We start from the raw sequence: 22,515 nt of genomic DNA on the forward strand, positions 1-22,515 counted from the left end.
CATTGTACTGCTATTATTTTGAACAAGACTGTATGTTATTTTCCTCTTCATGACGCATTTTTTGACTGGTGCGACTTATACTCCGGAGCGACTTATAGCCTGAAAAATGCGGTAAGCACTGCATTGCAATACTTACATTTTGCCCCGTCACTCTCAATTTTAAAGTGCTCCCCTTACGCTCTACTTTTCTTTGCCCGCTTAGAAACTAAGCTGGTCATGACTTCTTGTGGATATTACAAATGTCTGGGAGCGCTCTGCCGGTCTCTTTTGGTGCAAAAATATATTACAACTAAATTCAAAGCATGTCATTGACGCCAGTTAACAGACCAAATGTTTCACTCGGTTACGCAATTTTTAACGGTTAATCGGTTAACCACGGACACCCCTAGTGAGCAGCATCAGCTGTCATAGAACTTTAAACCGCTGTCAAATGGACGGTTTTAACAACGCTCAGAGAGCTCTTGGATTTCATCAAAATATCTTAATTTGTGTTCAGAAGATAAACAAAGGTCTTATGGTTATGGGATATAATAACAGAATTTTAATTTTTGAGTGAACTAACCTTTAAACCCTAACCCAAAAAGTTTAATTTACATCATTCACCAGATTAAACGTTAGACCAAACACTTACAGTACACACACTGACGAACAATAGTCATTTACATTCTTGAAGTGAAACAACTTTAATTCTAAGGTGGGCATGTAATTGTTGGGTAGGATAGTGAAAAGGCACTGAACTCCTTCTTTGAAAAGCATACATTTCCCTCACTTTGTCGTCTCAAACAAAGAAAATCAAATGATAATCTACTGCTTCCAATGTATTTACCTCCCACTACAGGCCTAGTCACATAGTCTGCCTGGGTGTCACTGAGTCAGTGCTCTGTGAAGACACCACACAGTCACTCCGCACGCTTGTTTACCAGCTCTTCCCATAATGCTGTCCTGATGCCTGCTGGCATAGTGAGTAGTGTCAGAGAGGGATATGGAAAAAGATAAAGAGAAAAGTAGAAGCCTGTAGGGCTACCAAGTTACTTGAGCTGAATGCAGAAGCTGCCCCAGAGTTAAGTGAAATTACTTGGAAAATATCTGAGACAGGCTGGGAAAAAGTCCCTGTTGATTACATATGCAGATGTGACATCTGTGAACTTGACATTATTTCTGACAAAATTTTCTGGAAGCGCATTTTCGCAGACGCGAGCATTTCGAATGCCTCTAGTCCGCACCCATATAAAGCTTTTTTAGCAGAACGCCAAGCGCTCTCCCATGGCCCCGACTGCTTCACAGCTGAATATTTGCTCTGCTCGCTGACCTATCGCATGAAGATGTTTTTTTATCCAAAAGTTACATGACCTGTTTGATGCTGTGTACACAAGTCCTTGGCATGGCGTAACATAACTGGCCAAAGAGGCGCCTGTTGTAAAAATACACAATGAAGCTTGGCTGGAGCTCTGCTCACTCTCAAGCCATAACGTCATGCATTCCTTCTGTTTCGCCTCATTTTCCAGCTTTTCGTGTTTGCCCCCGAACAAGTCTTATAAAAGACATCCAATGTCGGCCAATTATTTTTTACTTTGAAGGTCATAAATCAAAGCTGACTAATAAAATGAAGACAGCCAAGTATAATTTCATGTGTGACTCCAACTGGATTAAAATGAAACCAGATGGGCTGGTATATGGCCACTAAACATATCTGGATCGGCACAGTAAATGTCTGTGTTTTCCTTTTTGCACAAATTACTGCGGGGATTCGTAGTGCACTCTAAATCAAGGTCCAAGCTACGGTGAAGAGGGGCGCTCTCTCGCTCAACACACACAAAGGCATGAATGTTCTGGCTAGTCTCTGGATAGCTCTAGTGACCCCCAGTGTTTTAGGGTTAATGCTATTAGTTTTCTTCAACATTCAAATAGATTTTTACATCCTTCTTTCGCTTTAAAAGACTGACTGGGTCAGTTAAAGAGGATGTAGAGCACTACAAAACTAAAAGCTTTACCCCTAAAGAAATTAATAGTACAGAATTTTTTTTAAAAACATCTCGCATGAGACGAAGACTCTATATCAGAGACCTAATACATATTTTACATTGAGTGGATCACCTCATGAGGGCGACATGGCCGGCTGATTTCTATTGTTAACCTAGTGTTGAGAACATTTGAATGGTGTTTTTCAAAGATATTATCAAGTATATATAAAGTCTCATTAAGGATTTCACACACATAATAATGGTGATCCATTTCCAAAGCTGCAAACTCTATCGTGTATATGTATTTGGAGTTGCTCGTATCTCCTCAGTTGACGCGCGAACCACCGCAAATTAAACCTAAATGTTTAGCGTCGCATCCTGAAGCTCAACACACCGTTGTCTTCATTAAAAAATAGCGAGCCTAAATGATTTTACCAGTGCTGATGCCGCTCTCTCTCTCGCATTGCAGTCTTTGATCTCAACATGAGCTGAAAACGAAAGTTAAAGAACGACACATTCATTGTGTTTTACCGTGGAATGAGAGTTCCGCGTCTTTATTCAAATCAACACATTAATGATTTTCCTCATCCACCTGCAATTTTTGGGATGTTTACCCACCTAAACCATGGATATAACCACAGTCCGCGCATACTCCGAGTCCTTACACAAAAAATGTCTTTCTGAAACATCCGTGTGTAGTTAAATGGACTAAACGAGTGAAACAAATGAAAATATAGAGGCATGGAAGATGAGGAGAGAGTATCAACTTTTCCACCTTCATTTCTCATCCAGGGATCCCACCAGCCTGGCAGTCCTAAGCCTGATTTTCTCATTAAACTGTTAGATGGACTCAGTGAAACAAAGAAAGGGTTTTGTGGCTTTCCAGAGCTCACAGAATTTATGGTGGACGACCATAATATTTTTGTTCCCCACTACTTCGATCCACAGCCTCAGAAAAAAGCTAAAATAACAGTGCTATCTGGATTTATTAAAAGCTGGGAAGGACATGTTCACTTCACAAATGTTCTTTAGGCCTGCCGAAGTCAAGAAGGCTTTCCAAGCATAACACGACTCCTCCATCTCAAAGACTTGGACTACTTCATCAGCTGATGATTTTAAAAAAAGTTCAGAGGGGAAGGCTCTGCACTCTATGAGAAATGATTTGGTAAATTGGAGCATGGTCTGATCTGTAAGGTTTAACACTCATCTAAGAAAGCCTGTCATTTAGATTCGCAATGCCTCTTTTTCTTTACACTGTGGTTGTACCTTCTACACTGAAAATCACTAAATCAGGGGAACTGAGATTTGAAATATACATTTCGCAATGTCACATTGTATCATAATTCACCATATTTTTTTACATGTCAAAAAACGATATAATATATCAAATATACAATGATTGGCTGTAATATTAATGCAAGAAGTTAGAGATAGCTTGTAGAAAATATATTAAAATGTTGAGAATTATCACAATTTTTTCCTGATTACAGATAAATAGCAGATATTGAAACTATCCTATTTTGTTTAATTAATTCAAAATAAAACTACAAATCAAGCACAAATACTACATGTGGGTTTAAGCAATTTTTTAGTCCTTATATCATTGTTTTGACTAAAATATTTTCCTACAATAATCTCTGAAGGAATTGTGTTTTTGTTTGAATCACGAGTACAGCTCAGATAAGTTGATCATTATTTTCATATTATAGATGATAACCAACAAATGGTAGATAGTCAAATTATATTCTAGTTTGTCTAAATATACTAAAAATAAAACACTAAAAACTACAATCAATCTTTTAAAAATGTACAATTAATTATAATGTACTGTATATTAATTTTGACATTTGCTAAAGATTAAATTTAACAGTATTATTAGAGATTTTAAAGATTAACTTTGACGGCAAAGGTAATAATGTGAAAACCGGTGAAATAAGACATGATACTAACTTTAAAAAAAACAACAACAAAAGAACTCAGAAACACTTAATTTTACAGTGTCCTTGTTATATACTGTATGTTACATGTACTAACCATGGTAATAACAGTAATTTATGCATAACTGCATGCAACTAACCCTCTTGCAACTAACCAAACCATATTCCTACCCTACCCCAATAGTAAGTACATATAGTAAATTAATATTACTCAGTACTTGAATATACAATTACACTGTAACAATAACACATTAAAATAAAAACTGTAACCAAAAAAAAATCTAATATTGATCAACAATTGATCTAGTATAAATGCATTGTGCATTTCTAGCTGTTTGCATATTTCTTCCCCACAAACAAAAACAGTGATTCTAAAGATTATGCTTTCTAGGAAGTCTAAAGAGTTCAGCATACCCAGAGGCACCAGAGACCAGACAGTGGGCAGACCATAAGTAAACAAGCATGGGAAGATGTTAGCCAGGACTAGGGAGGGATCTGGACAAGGTACTAAGTAATATTTTGTGTCATGCAACACAGTCAGTAGAAATACGCTTATGTATACGTGTATACTTTGGTAGACAGCATGTATCAGCTACAGTCAGACTGCTACAAGGCAGCCTTCATATTTTCATCACAACTGCTTTAAACGAGGAACCTCATGGGGACTATTAATCAACTATAGAGGTTGGTTGAAAGAGAACCTATTCCCTCAGAGAACTGCACGGCCTAACCGTCGCTTTGACTAATTCAATGCCACATATTATTTCAATCTGAAGAAGTCTATTAGTCATTACTCAAACAGTTACCACAATCTTGTGGGAGCTCCCAATGCACTTGGTTTTCAAATTATTCCCATCCTTGTCCAAATGCATTTGAAGAATGTGAAACATGAAGGTATTCCCTGAGCAGCCAGGGCATTCTTATGGCAGGGGACCCAGTGGAGAGACCCTGTCCTGACTTAATCTCTGTCCTCTTTAAGGTTGTCTGACTGGGCAAAAAGCATTTGAGACAATCTAACAGGCCTGAAGCCAAAACAATGCATGTCATATGTTATTTTGGGTGGAAACTGTCAACAAGCAGCAGGCATCACCTTGCAGACTAGTCATTTATCTTCAGCATTTTCACAGGGGGGCCTGGCTGGGGTCATACGTTTAGAGAGACACAAAAGCAACACAGTCTCACCCCTACTCGTCAAATGTTGCCGAACGGTCAAGGGACCCTGACGTCAGCTGTTGACGCACAGGGTACCCCTAAATCGGCATTTTTCGACGTACTGGGTAATCCACTGATTTCAATGAGAAACCTAGGACGTCATAAACAGACGTGTTGGGCATGTGCATGTTATCGTCATGATGGAATTTATTGGGTTATAATTTTTCCATTATGACATGTTGGAGTGTGATTCTCAATTTAATCAGCCAGCACAATTGTATTTACATTTATTTACGCTATGATACACGTTTGAAACAGTAGTCAAACCCCACCCCGCCCTAAACCTACCCATTTGCGTATTATATTATATAAAACACAGGCTGTAACAGACAACAGGCACACTTTATTGAAAAAGTCCAACTATTCCGAGGCCAAACGATTGAATTGTGCGAAGAAAAGACCCAAAAGCAATCACCGTCTCTATCCGCGGCGCGCGGCGCGCGGCCCGCGCCCGTGCGTCACACTGAAGACGCCACAGGTAGACCCCTCGGCGTCACGCGATGGACGAACTGGGAACCCAATTGCTTTCAGTGGGAAACCTTTGGCGTCAACATTAGACGGCAATTCTATCGGTATGAAATCGCGCTGAAGAAGTCTCATTCAGAACACATCGCGATGTTTGGCATCAGATCACGTGTGCCACATGTTGGTGAGTAGTCATACATATTATGTCCTAATATTTGATATAAAGTATTTTCTGCTTGTCGTTATCGATCATGTTCAGTCACTGCATTGTATCTGTCATCATCTCCACTGAGGCTTTGCATTTCTTTGCTTTCTAAATAAACACACCTTGCTAATAGGGTAATTTAACACTGTCACGTGACGTGCTATATAGACCTTTAAACAGTTGTTAATATTTAATAATAATTACTAGTGTAGTTCCAACGTGGCATTTGTAGTAGAAGCACAATAAAAAAAAAAACCAACACTTGCCATGCGTTTACCACAGTATTGGTAGTTTTAATGTGATGTTTGTTGTAAATAAACAGTAGCCACAACAATTACCATGCTTTAAATGCATTTTAATGTAAAATCCAAATATTGTTATTTAAATAGTATACTTTATAATGCTATATATTATATATTATGACTTTTTTCTCTCTTTCTTTTTTTTTTTTTTTTTACCTGAAAAGACCAAAAGGGCCTCTCGGACTCAGTCAACCCATTCTTGTTTGTGGAGAAGTAACGGAGAAAACCGAAAGCTGCAACAGCAAATATTTGTAATGGTATGTATGAGTTGGTTTGAACCCTTTATCAAACATTTTATTTAGCATTTGTTGTTACTTATTCTTACAAATCCTATAGCTCAATCAGTAAGAACATATTCCCAAAGTCTTAATAATTCACAAGATTTAACAAGTTGTCAAATTCGTATGATTCTCGTACATATAGCTCTGAAAAAAATTAAGAGACCACTTAACATGGATTTCTAAATGTTAAGTGGTCTCTTAATTTTTTTTTTTCAGAGCTGTATTTGTATATGAAGAGTTCAGATGCAAAAGCCTCAAAAAGCCACTTCGGTCACATGACATCAGATATTCAATTATTTTTTCTTAATCAGATCAGTTGCAATGTTTATAACGTCCCGTTTGCATGTAAATAATTTATGTGATCACAAAATCAAGTGAGTTATCTACATTTTCAAACAAATTCATATGATATAGCTTGCTATTATATACTTTTAATAATGGGAATACACACATATCTGTGAACTTACTAAATAAATGTATTTAACATTTAATTATGCAACGTTTTTTACAGAAATAAATCCTACAGTTATGTATAAACTGACAACATCATCATCATGTCCTGTCCTGGGCACATTGGGCAACATGTGTCCTCCAACATATTCGATCTGTGGCCACGTTTTCACATCTTCTCATGGAACACCGGCATTGAGGTCTTCGTGAAACATCTGTCTCATATCTTCCTTGGTTTTCCCTGTCTCGTGCGTCCTCCTGGTGGTGTCCACTTCATAAATGTTTTGGGTGTTGTTGTTTGGGCATACATGAGACATGTCCAGTGAAGTGCACCCTTTGCTCTGTCACAGTGTCTCAAAGTCTTCACGTGGAGTCTGTGGAGTCTTATGATCTCTTTGATATATGCAGAACCAATATTCATAAACTGTTCTTGATGTCTGCCTATGCCTTTATCATCAGGAGTTTTAGTGAAGGACATATCTATTGCCATCCACTAGTTCTAGTCATGCATTGACTTCATGATGCCATAGTCCAATGTATATTTCTGCATTTGTTGTTTGTTTGAACAAATGATGATAGTGAGAGTTAATACCTTTTGAAATCAATAATTATTCATTAAAACTTTTATTACAATGGTCACTAAAGTACATGTTCACCATAACTACCTCTATCATTATTTCACTATCATTATATCACTACCTTGTTAATGTAACTGTAACATGAATGTACTTTATAGAAGTATTTTCTTACTGAAAATGGTTAACATTAACAATAATCATCAACTATTTTAATTGGCATTTAATTTAGTTACAATAAAAGTGAACAATAATCGCAAATATATAGTATTAAAGTTTAGAATGTAAAATGTTCTTTTTTTGCATATATATATATATATATATATATATATATATATATATATATATATATATATATATATATATATATATATATATATATATATATATGGGCACTACATTTGTATTCAAACTGTTTGACATTAAATATTGGAATATGCTTACAAAATTGTGTGCATTCATTGTGCTTTTGTTATATTTGTTTTAATTCCAAGAGTTCAGATTGTAAAGGATGGCTTAAAGAAGTTTATGCTTGTAGACCATTGCATAGAAAAAGGTTTCTCTTTCAAATATATTTATTATGCATCAGTTTAACCACACAAAGAAGACTTTCGTTTTAAAATGTGAGTTTTATTATTTAATTAGAATAAATAAATATTTAGCAGCCTAAATATTAAATATTTAAGGAATCTACCCCTTCAGTTGAACCGGATGAGATGTGATATAATTTACCATAAATGGACAAGGAAGTGTGACGCCTCTGTTCAGCTGGGTTGTCATTGGCTGTGACTTTATCGCAGAACGCGCTGTGATTGGACTATCTGTTTTAACCATATAAAACGGCGTTTCATGTTACAAAGTATGTTTTGGTGTTATTATTACGTCAGTTATACGTTAAGCTAACTATAAAGTGTCGCTATGTTGTGAGAAATGACTCCTTTACTGAGAACCCAACCCTAACCCTAAGCATTTCTGCACACTTCTATGAACTACAGCGCCATGTTTCCCATTGCATTGATACAATGACAGATATATGGGTAATGTAGTTTAAACGGTTTCATAATGAAACAATAAATGTTAAGTAAATTACATATTTAATGGACAACTGGATATTAAAATATGTTCATTGTGTAAACCTTTATGACATATATGAGGGCCAAGCTGAAATTGTATATTTTACTGTGAGCACTTTTAAATAAACCTTTATGGCAGCTTTCCATATATGTCTGAAAACTGTGGCCAACATTATTTAGTAAACATTGCATATGCAGTTGTCCTGCCAATTTTCTCTGTTATACGCTAACCAGACTTTGAGTTAAAGCCATTTGAAATATGCTTTTTTTTTGCTCTTCCAGGGGCCACTACTGGGTCCCTGGAGGTGTAAGGGCAGTACAACATACACAGATCTATTCTCCTCATCACGGACAACAAACTTTGAGTCACATTTAAATATCAGAGTATTTTGTCTTTTCTATTCTAACGTCATGCTTGTGTATAGGTTTTGATATTGTAAGACCATCTGATGAAATACAGAAATATTTGAAAGAAATGTTTTAAAATAATAATTATTAAGTTTTCTTTTCTTTTATGGATAAACACTAATAAATATAATGGATGAACCTGCAACAACTTGCCATTATCCACTTTCCAGAGTAAACAAAAACAATTTATATTATTTACACTTCATTATTACTATTAAATATAGGACAATGCACCATTAAGTAAAATAACAAGAGACATTGTCACAATTTCATCTACACCCTCTTCACGAACCTGGCATCGAAAATGTGCATGCTTTAATTTGTATTGCAGTAGTAGATGTACCAGAATGATCAACATGGATCATCTTCAGTTAAGCTTGAAGTGTTTGTAATCCTTTCCTTTATTTCACTGAAAACTGACATACTTGTCACAGCATGCAAGTATATACAACTTTTTGGAGCATTTTACCAAATATAATATAACCAGATAAAAAATGTTTACTTCTCAAGTAAAATATTCTTGGTAATTAATAAGATAACCTAAATAAACTGGTTGAATGTGTATTTACTGTACCAAACACCATACACAATACTCACCATACTTTATCACTCAACACTTTATTGGAGGATACAGTATACAGTTGATAAAGTAGAATAAAGTCAAATAAGATTCAAGATAAATAAAAATGGGTTTTAAAAAACACATTAACATCATATTAATCCATTCACAGCTGCTGAAGCCACACAAATGAGTGCCACATAATCCCATCCAGTCAACTATGATACAGAAAACAGATTTGATATAGTGTTGGAAAATAATGATTCATTATTACAACTAGACTGGTTTCTGTCTCTTCCCTCTATCATGTTCATGTTCTTCTTCTTCTAAACAGTTCGCCCACTTGTACCCTACAGTATAATCAATGTACAGATGATGTGATCACTGATGTTGTGTAGCCTTATTTCAACCAGAGGAAGAAGTCGTATAATCCGGCGTTCTCCAGTCCTGGTCTAAAAGTAAAACAACAAACACAATTCAGATTAAGTTTAATGTACAGTCAGGTTAACCTATGTTCTTCAGTAAACTCTCCACCTCAAAATGGGCAGAAATGCCAATTCCTGATTTAAATTTACAAAGCAGCAGTCAGTACATAAAATAATATACACATTGAAGCATTATGTATAATATTGCAGCCCATAATATTAGCCAAGTACTGAACAAAAACTAATTTACCCATATCAACAGCAACCTTTTAAACAGTAGATCTTTTAGAAAGGCATGGTCTCTTCTGAGCCTTTGTCAGTGATGCTAGATTTCTTTAGTTACTTGTTTCAAGAGCATCACTTGTGATAGCCTTTACAATATAAAATTGTTCAAATACTGCAATACAACTTTCATGGACAGAATTAAGAAATAGGTACCCAGGCACCAGACTTACCATGCTTATGAAGCACCCATGGCCATGTATAGTTCTCAGAGAGCAGAGTTTTTGCCTCTTGTATTCCTCCTTGGCAGCACATCTTTTTCCTGTAGAATTTGTGCCTTCTCTTGCTATCCATCTTAAAACACAAATGCAATGTGTTTAGTCTGTGGAGTATAAGGCCTTGTTTCAAGCCAAAGAACTAACCAGATATTACACATAATTCAAAGAACATTTACTATTTGATTCCTAATATGTCCCAACTCATTATCTTCTAAAGCTACCCAGAACCATCCATGGTCTACAAAACAATGGAGAAATACATGGAGTTTATAACAACTAAATGCTTTTTCCCACACTTGTCTGCTTTTATCTAAGACAAACAGACGGTGCAGTTTTTAAGAACTGAAGGCCAAAAGTGTAATAATAATTGTATCAAAAAGGGAAAACAAATATTTACCATTTTAAATAAATCCAAGATACAGAACCTCATTTGCTTATTTTAGGAGTTATTAAAAGATTTAGACATGAATAATGGTACGTATTTTATCAGAGTAGAAAGAATGATCACTGTTGAAATGAATAGTCCTTTGAGAGATCAACATCAAATTTTGTACTACATATTACAGCATTGCTTCAATACAAGACATACCAATGGACTTGCGCACTTTTCTGTCTTCTTCGGGCACAAGATGTCCATCTTCCTTCCTCACCCTAAACAAATGACTTATTTTCTTAGCTTGCTTCGATATAAGGTCTGGTCTTCTCTTCTGTAAAACAAGAAAGTCTCACTTACTCTGTGAAGCAAATACTATTGTTTTTAAAACATATAAATTAAGACAGTTACAATAAAGTTAATTTATCATAAGATTAAGGTGAGCATTCGATGAGTATATATATTAAAACTGTATATACTTTAGTATATATACTGATACTGATAATATTCAACTTTACCTGTGAAGGGCTGATTACGGCAAGATTCGCTGAGAATCACTTGAAGCTCTTGTGAGGGTTGACTCTTAAAAGAGCTGTTGAGTTTGATATTGTAGAGATCTTTTAAACAAAAATAAATAAATAAAAGTAATCTGCAAGTAATCCTGCAAGACAGAAAGAAAGAGGAAATTGTATTACATTGCATGCAAGTTGTGAGTTCATACATAACTGTTTCTTGCTGTAAAAAAACGTTGCATAATTAAATGTTAAATACATTTATTTAGTAAGTTCACAGATATGTGTGCATTCCCATTATTAAAAGTATATAATAGCAAGCTATATCATATGAATTTGTTTGAAAATGTAGATAACTCACTTGATTTTGTGATCACATAAATTATTTACATGCAAACGGGACGTTATAAACATTGCAACTGATCTGATTAAGAAAAAATAATTGAATATCTGATGTCATGTGACCGAAGTGGCTTTTTGAGGCTTTTGCATCTGAACTCTTCATATACAAATACAGCTCTGAAAAAAAAAAAAATTAAGAGACCACTTAACATTTAGAAATCCATGTTAAGTGGTCTCTTAATTTTTTTCAGAGCTATATGTACGAGAATTATACGAATTTGACAACTTGTTAAATCTTGTGAATTATTAAGACTTTGGGAATATGTTCTTACTGATTGAGCTATAGGATTTGTAAGAATAAGTAACAACAAATGCTAAATAAAATGTTTGATAAAGGGTTCAAACCAACTCATACATACCATTACAAATATTTGCTGTTGCAGCTTTCGGTTTTCTCCGTTACTTCTCCACAAACAAGAATGGGTTGACTGAGTCCGAGAGGCCCTTTTGGTCTTTTCAGGTAAAAAAAAAAAAAAAAGAAAGAGAGAAAAAAGTCATAATATATAATATATAGCATTATAAAGTATACTATTTAAATAACAATATTTGGATTTTACATTAAAATGCATTTAAAGCATGGTAATTGTTGTGGCTACTGTTTATTTACAACAAACATCACATTAAAACTACCAATACTGTGGTAAACGCATGGCAAGTGTTGGTTTTTTTTTTTATTGTGCTTCTACTACAAATGCCACGTTGGAACTACACTAGTAATTATTATTAAATATTAACAACTGTTTAAAGGTCTATATAGCACGTCACGTGACAGTGTTAAATTACCCTATTAGCAAGGTGTGTTTATTTAGAAAGCAAAGAAATGCAAAGCCTCAGTGGAGATGATGACAGATACAATGCAGTGACTGAACATGATCGATAACGACAAGCAGAAAATACTTTATATCAAATATTAGGACATAATATGTATGACTACTCACCAACATGTGGCACACGTGATCTGATGCCAAACATCGCGATGTGTTCTGAATGAGACTTCTTCAGCGCGATTTCATACCGATAGAATTGCCGTCTAATGTTGACGCCAAAGGTTTCCCACTGAAAGCAATTGGGTTCCCAGTTCGTCCATCGCGTGACGCCGAGGGGTCTACCTGTGGCGTCTTCAGTGTGACGCACGGGCGCGGGCCGCGCGCCGCGCGCCGCGGATAGAGACGGTGATTGCTTTTGGGTCTTTTCTTCGCACAATTCAATCGTTTGGCCTCGGAATAGTTGGACTTTTTCAATAAAGTGTGCCTGTTGTCTGTTACAGCCTGTGTTTTATATAATATAATACGCAAATGGGTAGGTTTAGGGCGGGGTGGGGTTTGACTACTGTTTCAAACGTGTATCATAGCGTAAATAAATGTAAATACAATTGTGCTGGCTGATTAAATTGAGAATCACACTCCAACATGTCATAATGGAAAAATTATAACCCAATAAATTCCATCATGACGATAACATGCACATGCCCAACACGTCTGTTTATGACGTCCTAGGTTTCTCATTGAAATCAGTGGATTACCCAGTACGTCGAAAAATGCCGATTTAGGGGTACCCTGTGCGTCAACAGCTGACGTCAGGGTCCCTTGACCGTTCGGCAACATTTGACGAGTAGGGGTGAGACTGTGTTGACAAAAGAGTTCATTGGCCTGAGTGGAAACAGAAGAAAGACAGAATGAATCTGCATCTTATCACAGGGGTTGTGTAACAGAAAGCAGACCGCTGGTCAGCAACAAATTAGGACTGGGAGCTCCAGTCTCTCTCTGTCACAATGTAGTGACACAGTCCAGCCCTGTCGGCAGTGCCTGTGCTCACAACGGACAGTGATAGGGCAGGAATGCTCTGTGGGGCGGCGTCCCGACACACAGGCACTGGGAACGTGTTCCTATCAATGTCTGGGGTCAGGGATAAGTTTGGGACTCCCACTTTATTTCACGCTTTGGAATTACCCTCATGTGATCTGGCAGAAGGGCATAAGCAAAGCCAAATTTAAAATAATAATAATTGAAGGCAAAATATAGCATTTTAGTGCTGCACAATATATCAAAATGATCGAAATATCACAAATGCACATAACAATGCACATCACAATGGCTTGTGATACATTTTGGTCCAAAGATAAACAAAACTACGACTTTATTCAGCATTGTCTTCTCTTCCCTGTTTGTTTTCAAACCTCAAATAAAGATTCAAATTGTTATGAATCAGCACATTGATTCATGATTCGGATCGCCAATGTCATGTGATTTCAGCAGTTTGGCAGTTTGACACGCGATATGAATCATAAATCAATATGCTGATTCACAACCGTAGTTTTTGTTATTTTTGGACCAAAATGTATTTTTGAGGTTTCAAGAGATTCTGATGTCACATATGGACTACTTTGATAATGTTTTTATTCCCTTTCTGGACATGGACAGTATAGTGTACATACACTTCCATATGCTCTCGAACTAAATATAACATATCTTAAACTGTGTTCCGAAGATGAACAGAGATCTTACGGGTGTGGAACGACATTAGGGTGAGTCATTAATGACATCAATTTTTGGGTGAGCTAACCCTTTAATTTCTACAAGCCTGTAGATTGCTGAAATGCAGCTTACTTGTTTATTGATGTTTTCAGATCATCTGCGCGTGAGAGAGAGCGCGTGCATATGGTTGCCAGATTGGACATGTATAGGTAAAACACTGGATAGTATACCTGTTCTTTTGACAGAAGAGCTCTGTTTGGGGAATTTAAATTACTGAAATCTGGCAATCGTAAGCGATCTGAAAACGCCAATAAACAAGCAGGCTCCATTTGAGACGTTCTGCTTTAAGTGTCATTCAGTCGGTCTGTGTTCTGTCAGGACTCATGAGCTGCTTCGCTGAACAGCTGAACTGCAGTATGCTGTGAGCTGCTGAAATAAGCCAATCAGAGCAGAGCTCAACATTAATATTCATGACTCTTCCAAATAAGGCAAAACAGAGCATCACATCGTAGGGACAAATTATATGGTTGTAAATGGACCTGTAAAACTGTATCTGGACAATTTTTGCCCTTAAATAAGCCAAATACACTCTACATAGATATCAGAGAACAATTTAACATATTGTTTCAAATCATTCTAGGGCACCTTTAAATATATTTAAATATAATTCAAATCTATTTTACACACTTTAAGGATTATTGTATCACATATTGAATATCACATTATTTAAAGGGGTCATGAATTGAGAAATCAACTTTCCCTTGAGCTTTTGATAAATGGTCATGGTAATATAAAAATATTCTGTAAGTTTCAGAGCTGAAAACTTCCTTTTTAGTCAAAGAAAAGCTTTTATAGACACCAGACCCAGCAAATGAAAAATTTCAGAATGTGCCACATCCTGATGTCATTGTGAGGTGAAACACCGCCTACAGAATAATTGGCAAGTCTAATTCAGTAGCCCCGCCCACCGACTCATGGAGCTGTTTGGATCGCACTAGCCAGCAGCAATAAAAATGCCAAAGATAGCAAGATATTACATTATTAACAGAACATACCTTAGCACGCTGTCACAGGCTGGAGAATCTATTGTTTGCTTGTTTCTTTGCAATTCAGTGTCAGACTCGGACATGGGCCAGGACTCGCAATGTGTTTTTCAGACGGGCGTGTGTGTGTGTGTGTGTGTGTGTGTGTGTGTGTGTGTGTGTGTGTGTGTGTGTGTGTGTGTGTGTGTGTGTTTGTGTGTGTGTGTGTGTGTGTGTGTGTGTGTGTTAGCATGGTTTGCGCTTATATCCACCGATCGGGCAGGCCAAGTAATACAAAAATAATATTCCAATCAATCGCAGGTGGATGAAAAATAAATCATTGTGTTTGTTTGATAAAGACGTTTACGAGCCCTATGATAGAGAGAATCATTCCGGTTGCCGCTTTCAAAACAATCCCTCCCTCATTTGAACAGCTGAAGCTCATTAAAAATGTAAATCTTTGCCAATCCCAGCCGTGGGCGTTTACTTCCTGGTCTCCAGTACGGCACGCCCATCAAAACCCAGCATTACGGAGAGAGCCTCAAAACCAGTGTAGAAAATAGCCTGTTACTTATTAGTTATGATGTTGTTGAAAGTAAAAAACACACAAACATCATTAGTTGACCTATGGAAATGATGGTATACATTTAAAAAAAAAAAAAAAACAGTTCACGACACCTTTAACGAGTTATCACATATCACATTTTTATTCAATGTCGCTAGTAAGCAGCTAAGACCTCCAGATGAAATAAAAGTGACGAGAAAGCCATTGGCTCTTAAAATGAAACATTTAGAAACCAAATGACTTATTCAGATAAAAGTTGTAAGCAACTAAATGATTGGAGACGTCAGGCACATGCCATCAGAGAGAAATATGCGGTTTCTCTGGATGTAATGACATTTTGACATTACAAGCTAATGACATTACAAGGTAAAAAAAAAAAAAGAAAGAAAAGAAATGAAACATGTTTTGATGAATCGTTCGCAATAAAATCAATAACATGCATTTAGAAAATAAGTTGCATTTTCATTTTTTAATGTTGACTAAAGTAAGAAGCTAAAGTATGAAGCTATGTGCCATGATGGAGATGTGTGTATGGCTGTTGCATGCAGGAAACACTGGCGTGCACGCTAATGAGATTATATCTGACAAAATCCCATATGGAAGCGCACAGAGCTTTTACAATTTCCTGCCATTTGTGCCTTAACCTGATTTTCACAATTAGTTAAGTGAATTGTGTGCTAAAACAACGCAGATATATTAATAGTGAATTCCCTTCTTAATGTTCTTGTAACAATAAAACTTTACTAGAAATGAAAGCTGTTGGAATGTCAAGAACGTATACCACAGTGTCCTCAAGGCCATTCTACAGCTTTATCTGAAGATTAGCTTGGCCAGACTGATTGTCATCTGATATCACTCTACTTTTCAGTGTTACGAAGATTTCTTTAGGTTTAGTCTTCCTTTGTGACATTGAAGTGACTGTTTAAACCCCTCACCTTTCAAACAGAGTCATATGTTCTTGGCCAGTTCAGTCACCACAGTGAGAGGACTGAACAAGCCTCTCTAGATTTTTTGAAGGATTTAATTTACACTTCACCTAGGGCAAGTACCAGGGGAGAACATGATGAGTCACACTGTTAATCTTGGAGCTGTTCTGGTGCTTTCTGTTGGCTCAAGGGCAAGGGACTGAGCACCCAGGGTCTGCTGACTCTACTTTTCCATCCTGTTACTGAGGACTGTCTCTCCAAGCAGTCTGGATTTAGTTAATTGCTGGAACTGCTTTCATATCTGTAGATTGCCATGTCATGAAACTCTAAATTTAGGATTGAAAATTAAAGTGTATTTGACTTGCAGATATGGAACTGGCTCCATTTCAATTCATGAGTATGAATTTGACCTGACTGAATCATTGCATCAATGAATCAGTCTGCCTGTCTGTCTGCCTGCCTGTCTGTCTGTAATTTATTGCATATAAGCCTTCAAGGATTTTTAATTTGTCAAAACATTCAAAGAAGGCTTTAAACAAGGCTACTTCAGCTACATGGCTTTTGGCAGTAATAATAATAATTAATAATAATAATAATAAATAAAAATACATGTGTTACATTTATATAGCGCTTTTCTAGGCACTCAAAGCACTTTACATAGAAGGGGGGGGGGATCTCCTCAACTGACATGAACTGGTGTGTGGTGACTGAACTCTCCTCAACTTACATAATAAACTTTTATAAATGTAACGTAACATCATTAAGGAAACAGCACATATAAATATTATGTAACAGTGACAAATTCAAATGGTATGTTTTTACCATAGAAATTGTGCCGGCTTTACTTGAATTGTTTTTGTTCATATAACTAAATTGTTATTCGTAAAAATTGCTCAATATAGTTTTGTGCAACCACATATTTTTTAAGTAAATTCAAGTCATTTTTTTGAGTGATATGAACCTTAAGGTACATATTTCTACACTAAGGCGGACAGTAGTGGAGTATTTTTAAAAAAAGTGTTTTTCTTTGGAAAACTTTTACTTCACTACATTCCAAAGCATAATATATAATGTTATACTTTTTACTGTACTGCATTTCATAAATCAAAGGTTTTTTCTTTGGTTTTTTTTACCTTTAACTCTTAATTATATTAAACATATAGTACTTTCTTACTTGTACTCAAGTAAAATTTAAATTAAAAAGTAAAAGTATACAGCACTACATATACTTTAATGTAAATAATTAAATGATATTCAATATGAAACTGCGGAGTAAAAAGTACAATACTGTTTTGGAATGTTGTGAAGTAAAAGCTTTCCAAAGAAGAACACCCTTAAAGTACATATACTTTAAAAATAAAATTACTTGGAAAGTAAAAATACTGCACTACTGTCCGCCTTTGACTAAAATGCATCTTTTAAGGGTGAAAAAGGTACAAAGTTGTCCTTTTAAGAAAATAATTATTGTGTGCCTCAATCATTATTATCATAAAACTTGAAGGCTAAAAATCACTATACAGCTTGCCTGGCTCAAATAATCCCTCTCAACTACTGTACTTTGCCTTTAAAACTTTATGAACTGTAAACCATGCTAATATATACACTTTTAGGATCGGGCCAATGGTCTGATGGGCCAAACAGTGAAACTTTGAATGTGAAGTTCAGGTTCCAAAAAAACATGTTTTTATATTTACTTTTCTGCAAGGCTGCACACTACAAGGCAAGAGATTGTACCCAGTCTTCACATAAACTCTGTCTTTGTGAAGCTGCTGCACTCCTCCAATCCTGAGGGGCTTTTGATAAATGTAAGATTTAAACACCTGGTCCTAAGCTAGCTCAGTTCTCCTTTTACAGGGTAATGAATGGAAAGCGAATATGTTGCCAGTGGTGGCACACATGGGGCAGTCAGTTGTCATTAACTCACAAAAGCTGGGGAAGTTGTATTGCTGCACTTTTAATGTGATAATGAAAGGACAGGCTTTGCAAACGCAAACAGCTTGTGCACTTAACTCTGCATTAAGTGCATTGTTAACTAAGAGCAGTCATATCCTCAAGCTTGCTTAGAGCGGAATCATATTCAAAAGACTGGCATATGAAACACCTCAACAGCTCTAATTTTTGTAGCATCATAAAACATTTTGGAAATACTTTCAAAGAATGCATTAATTTATTCAAATTTATTATGAGGTTATTGGAACACTACAATAAGGTTCAATTTGTTTTACAGCATTTATTATTATGTAAAGATTTAAATATATTTGTTTAAATTTTAATGTTAAAAAGTATAACATTAATCTAGAATAAACATGTAGTGTATTTATGGTGAAGTTATTTATTTTATCAATATTATTGTACATTTTATATATTTACTGTAAAATATAAATATATTTCCTGTAAAATACTGACTTAAAAGCAGACAGTAGCAAATTTTATTTTCATTATTTTCATACTTTTTCATATTTTCTGTGATGATATACGTCACAAATGCACCATACATGGAATCTTACAAATGCACCATATACATGGAAAATTAGTTACTTAGGTATCACATGGGAACATAACATGAAAATTGCAGTTGGATCATGTGTATTTTTATATCATATATATTGCAATTGGTTAAAATTATTTACATTAGCATGTTGCTGATTGTAAAGTGTAAAGATAAGAAGACCTTGTGAATCCCTTAGAATGCATTGAATTGCATTATACACTGGCATTACAGAAAGTGTTACCAACAATTCTAGCTCAAAAAGAATACTAAACAACGTAAGATTTGAAACACGTTTTAGTTTGTTCTTAATGCATAATGGCTGTGCCCCTCAAACTGAATGTTATCAGTTCATGAAGGGCGGAGTCAGTATGAAGGAGGTGTTATCAGGTATCTGTGTGTGAACAGTGTGGTCGGACTGATGTCATTGCCCTCATGTTGTCTCAGCGTGGCTCTGTGGAAAGCACTTTGTCTGCAAAGCCTGAGTAAGTCAAAGTGGTGTGTCTGCAGCACCTCCATATCAGCTAATCAGTGCAAGCCAAAATAAACTCTGTACAATGTCATGAGACCATGTCCCAGCCCAACCACCGTCAAGTTCTTTTGTGTTTGTCTCGCTCACCATACCATCATCCATATGTTCTCTATTAATCACTATGACAACAATGATCTAAAAGATCAAAACATTTATAACAAGATAAATTCATGCAAGTAGAAAATTTTAGATACAAGATATTAATACTTGTTTTCAGATAATCTATCTTGAGTATACACTACTGTTTAAAGGTTTAGGTTCAGTAAGATTTTTACTTAAAATAAATGAATACCTTTATTCAGAAAGGAGTCAACATTTACAGTAAAAGATTTATGAATAGCATATGAATAAATGCTCTTCAAAGAACCCTAAATAAAAATGTATCAGAGTCCACAAAGATATTAAGCAGCACAGCTGTTTTCAACATTGATAATTATAGAAATGTATTTTGACCACCAAAAATATACTCCTTCCGGTTTCTCACAAGTTTCAGAGTTTTTTTCGAGTATGGGTCGGCTTGACGTTAATAGAGCGGAAGTTCCTTGTATGGGCCGTACGGGCCATAAACACTGCTCTCAAGCTGCAGATCCACTCGTCCGTGCTTCACTTTATTCCTATGGGTGATGTTAAGCGACTTCAACGCTTCAGCACAGCATTCCAGGAAGGCAGCGCTGCATTTGAACCGATTTGAACGCAGAAAAAACAGGAAGCGGCACAAAATCACGCTTCAGTCGCGTCGCAAAAGTGGATCTCCACGGTCACTGCTGTCACCGGACTTCACGAAATCAACAGTTACCAAAGAAGTGTGTTTTTGATGGAGCGGTCCCAGCGATAAAGGTTCACGGGCCTGCTTTGGAAGCAGGCAGTGAGTAAAACTGCTTCAAATGTCTGTGCTGTTGGCTATCGATGCGTGAGTAAACATCAGTAAACGACACGATCGTGTATAACGTTAGTTAATTTATCAATGGAGCATGCGATCTATGGTGTGTGTTTAAATACATTTGTTTAGCTGACCAATATAGGTGTCAGTTTGTTTATTGTGAAACCACCCAAACATAAACCTAGCGTTCTCACAAAGCGTGCTTCGTCATTCAAATTCGCTAACGGTTACTCCATTGTTGTTTTATGTATAACGTTACACTTGTCTGATGTGCAAAACCGTTTTGCTTGCTACTTCTAAGGTTTAGTCGCATATAATAGTCCATAAACCGAATCATGTCCTCATAAACTGTGAGTAAAGACACACAAATGTTGTCAGGCCACTAAATACAGTACATACCACAGAGATGGACGTCCTGCTGCTGCTGTTTCTCCTGTTCAATTTATTTCAGCCTCTGGATCTGATTCTGGATCATATATGTATTAGCTGAATCTGATTGATAGCTATGGTTTATTTAGGGTAGCGTTTTCTTCTCCACGCTTGAGGACGTCACTGCTTTGTGCGCGCTCGTCATTCTTTAGCTCCGCCCACACGATACGCCTCCAGCCGCTCGTTTTTTCCGGAAAGACTCGGTACAGCCTATATTTCTTTTATAAATATAATAAAACTAAAGACTTTTCGGAGATATGAAGGATGCAATACTACTCTATAGGTACTCAAGATTGACATGAGATTGACTGAAACTGAGTGTTTCACCCCCCCTTTAAAAATATATAATTTGTTCCCATAACTTCAACATCATGGAATGAAGTAGTCTCGGAATGATTTTAATATGGCTTCCTAACAGCCATATTGCCAGCAGACCCTGCCTCTTTAATCAAATCACAAGTTTATTTTGTTTTTTGTATTTTGTGGTCACTTGACTGATTTATAAGACTGTGCTAACTAGCTTTCATTCTATTAGCCAGCAATAGCACATAATGAACATATCAAGTGCTATGTATGAAATGCTCTTTTTGAAATGTGCTGTCTCACATTCTAGTAGATTGCAAATTTTAGAGAATAACAAAAATCGAAAACAAAGAAATCAATCTCGTTGCAAAGATAATATGATTAAGTAAATTGGACAATGTATGTGTTCCTGTTTTTAAGTGTTTTTACTGTATTGCTGTATTCAAATAATTTTGAAAGAAGTCATGCACGCCAATGTGTGTGTGTGTGTGTATATATATATATATATATATATATATATATATATATATATATATATATATATATATATATATATATATATATATATATATATATATATATATATATATATATATACACACACACACACACATTGGCGTGCATGACTTCTTTCAAAATTATTTTTACCAATCTTGCCGACATTGTCATTTTACTTGCATATTGTTTTCACTGGTTTTGAGCATATTCTCTCAACAGTCAACATTTGTTTTTTAAATGCATTCACTTTAAAGGTTGGATTCCAGCTGAACCAAAGGAATGTTATTTATTTTTGTGTGACTGATAGTGATATATTTGAGTATGACATGATAAAGAATATACATTTTGCTATAAATCATTGTATGAAAATAGACAGGCCACATGCACATGTAGCATCAACTACACTTCATTAAGTTTCACACACACAAACAGGCATACACAAACTACTCCTGTCATCTTGTCTGGTATCTGTCAGTCACACGATAGACAACGGTGGCGCCCTAAAGCAGTCTGACATGTTGTTCCCCTCCCATCCCTGACGTCCCGTCGGTCTTCTCTCGGCCTGCAGGGCTCAGCTCTGCCCTGTGGCACTGATGGGCGTGTGGCATTCCTAATTAAGGCACTGGCACAGCTAGACTTCAGCATGTCATCACCTAAACGCCACAGGCTATTTACAGTCTGTGCATGCCATCATCAAAAAGACTAGATATGGATGGATGGTGGTCTGACAAGCCTGATGAATCCCCACAATAATGGAC

General features: G+C 36.1%; 3 long non-coding RNA genes across 4 annotated transcripts in view; 1 reads left to right on the forward strand and 2 right to left on the reverse strand.

The window, feature by feature from the left end:
- Positions 1-22,515, reverse strand: part of LOC137047903 (uncharacterized) — a 90,785-nt gene that overhangs the window by 56,910 nt on the left and 11,360 nt on the right. The gene's annotated exons all lie outside the window — the stretch shown is intronic.
- On the forward strand, positions 5,076-7,066 carry LOC137048384 (uncharacterized). The gene is made up of 3 exons (XR_010899394.1): positions 5,076-5,759; positions 6,247-6,339; positions 6,875-7,066. It is a non-coding gene; the product is annotated as an uncharacterized lncRNA (long non-coding RNA).
- LOC137048430 (uncharacterized) lies at positions 9,478-11,052 on the reverse strand. The gene is made up of 3 exons (XR_010899404.1): positions 10,943-11,052; positions 10,309-10,429; positions 9,478-9,880 (listed from the first exon to the last, which is right to left on the reverse strand). It is a non-coding gene; the product is annotated as an uncharacterized lncRNA (long non-coding RNA).

Source organism: Pseudorasbora parva, chromosome 19, assembly GCF_024679245.1.
Source record: "Pseudorasbora parva isolate DD20220531a chromosome 19, ASM2467924v1, whole genome shotgun sequence".
NCBI lineage: Eukaryota > Metazoa > Chordata > Actinopteri > Cypriniformes > Gobionidae > Pseudorasbora > Pseudorasbora parva.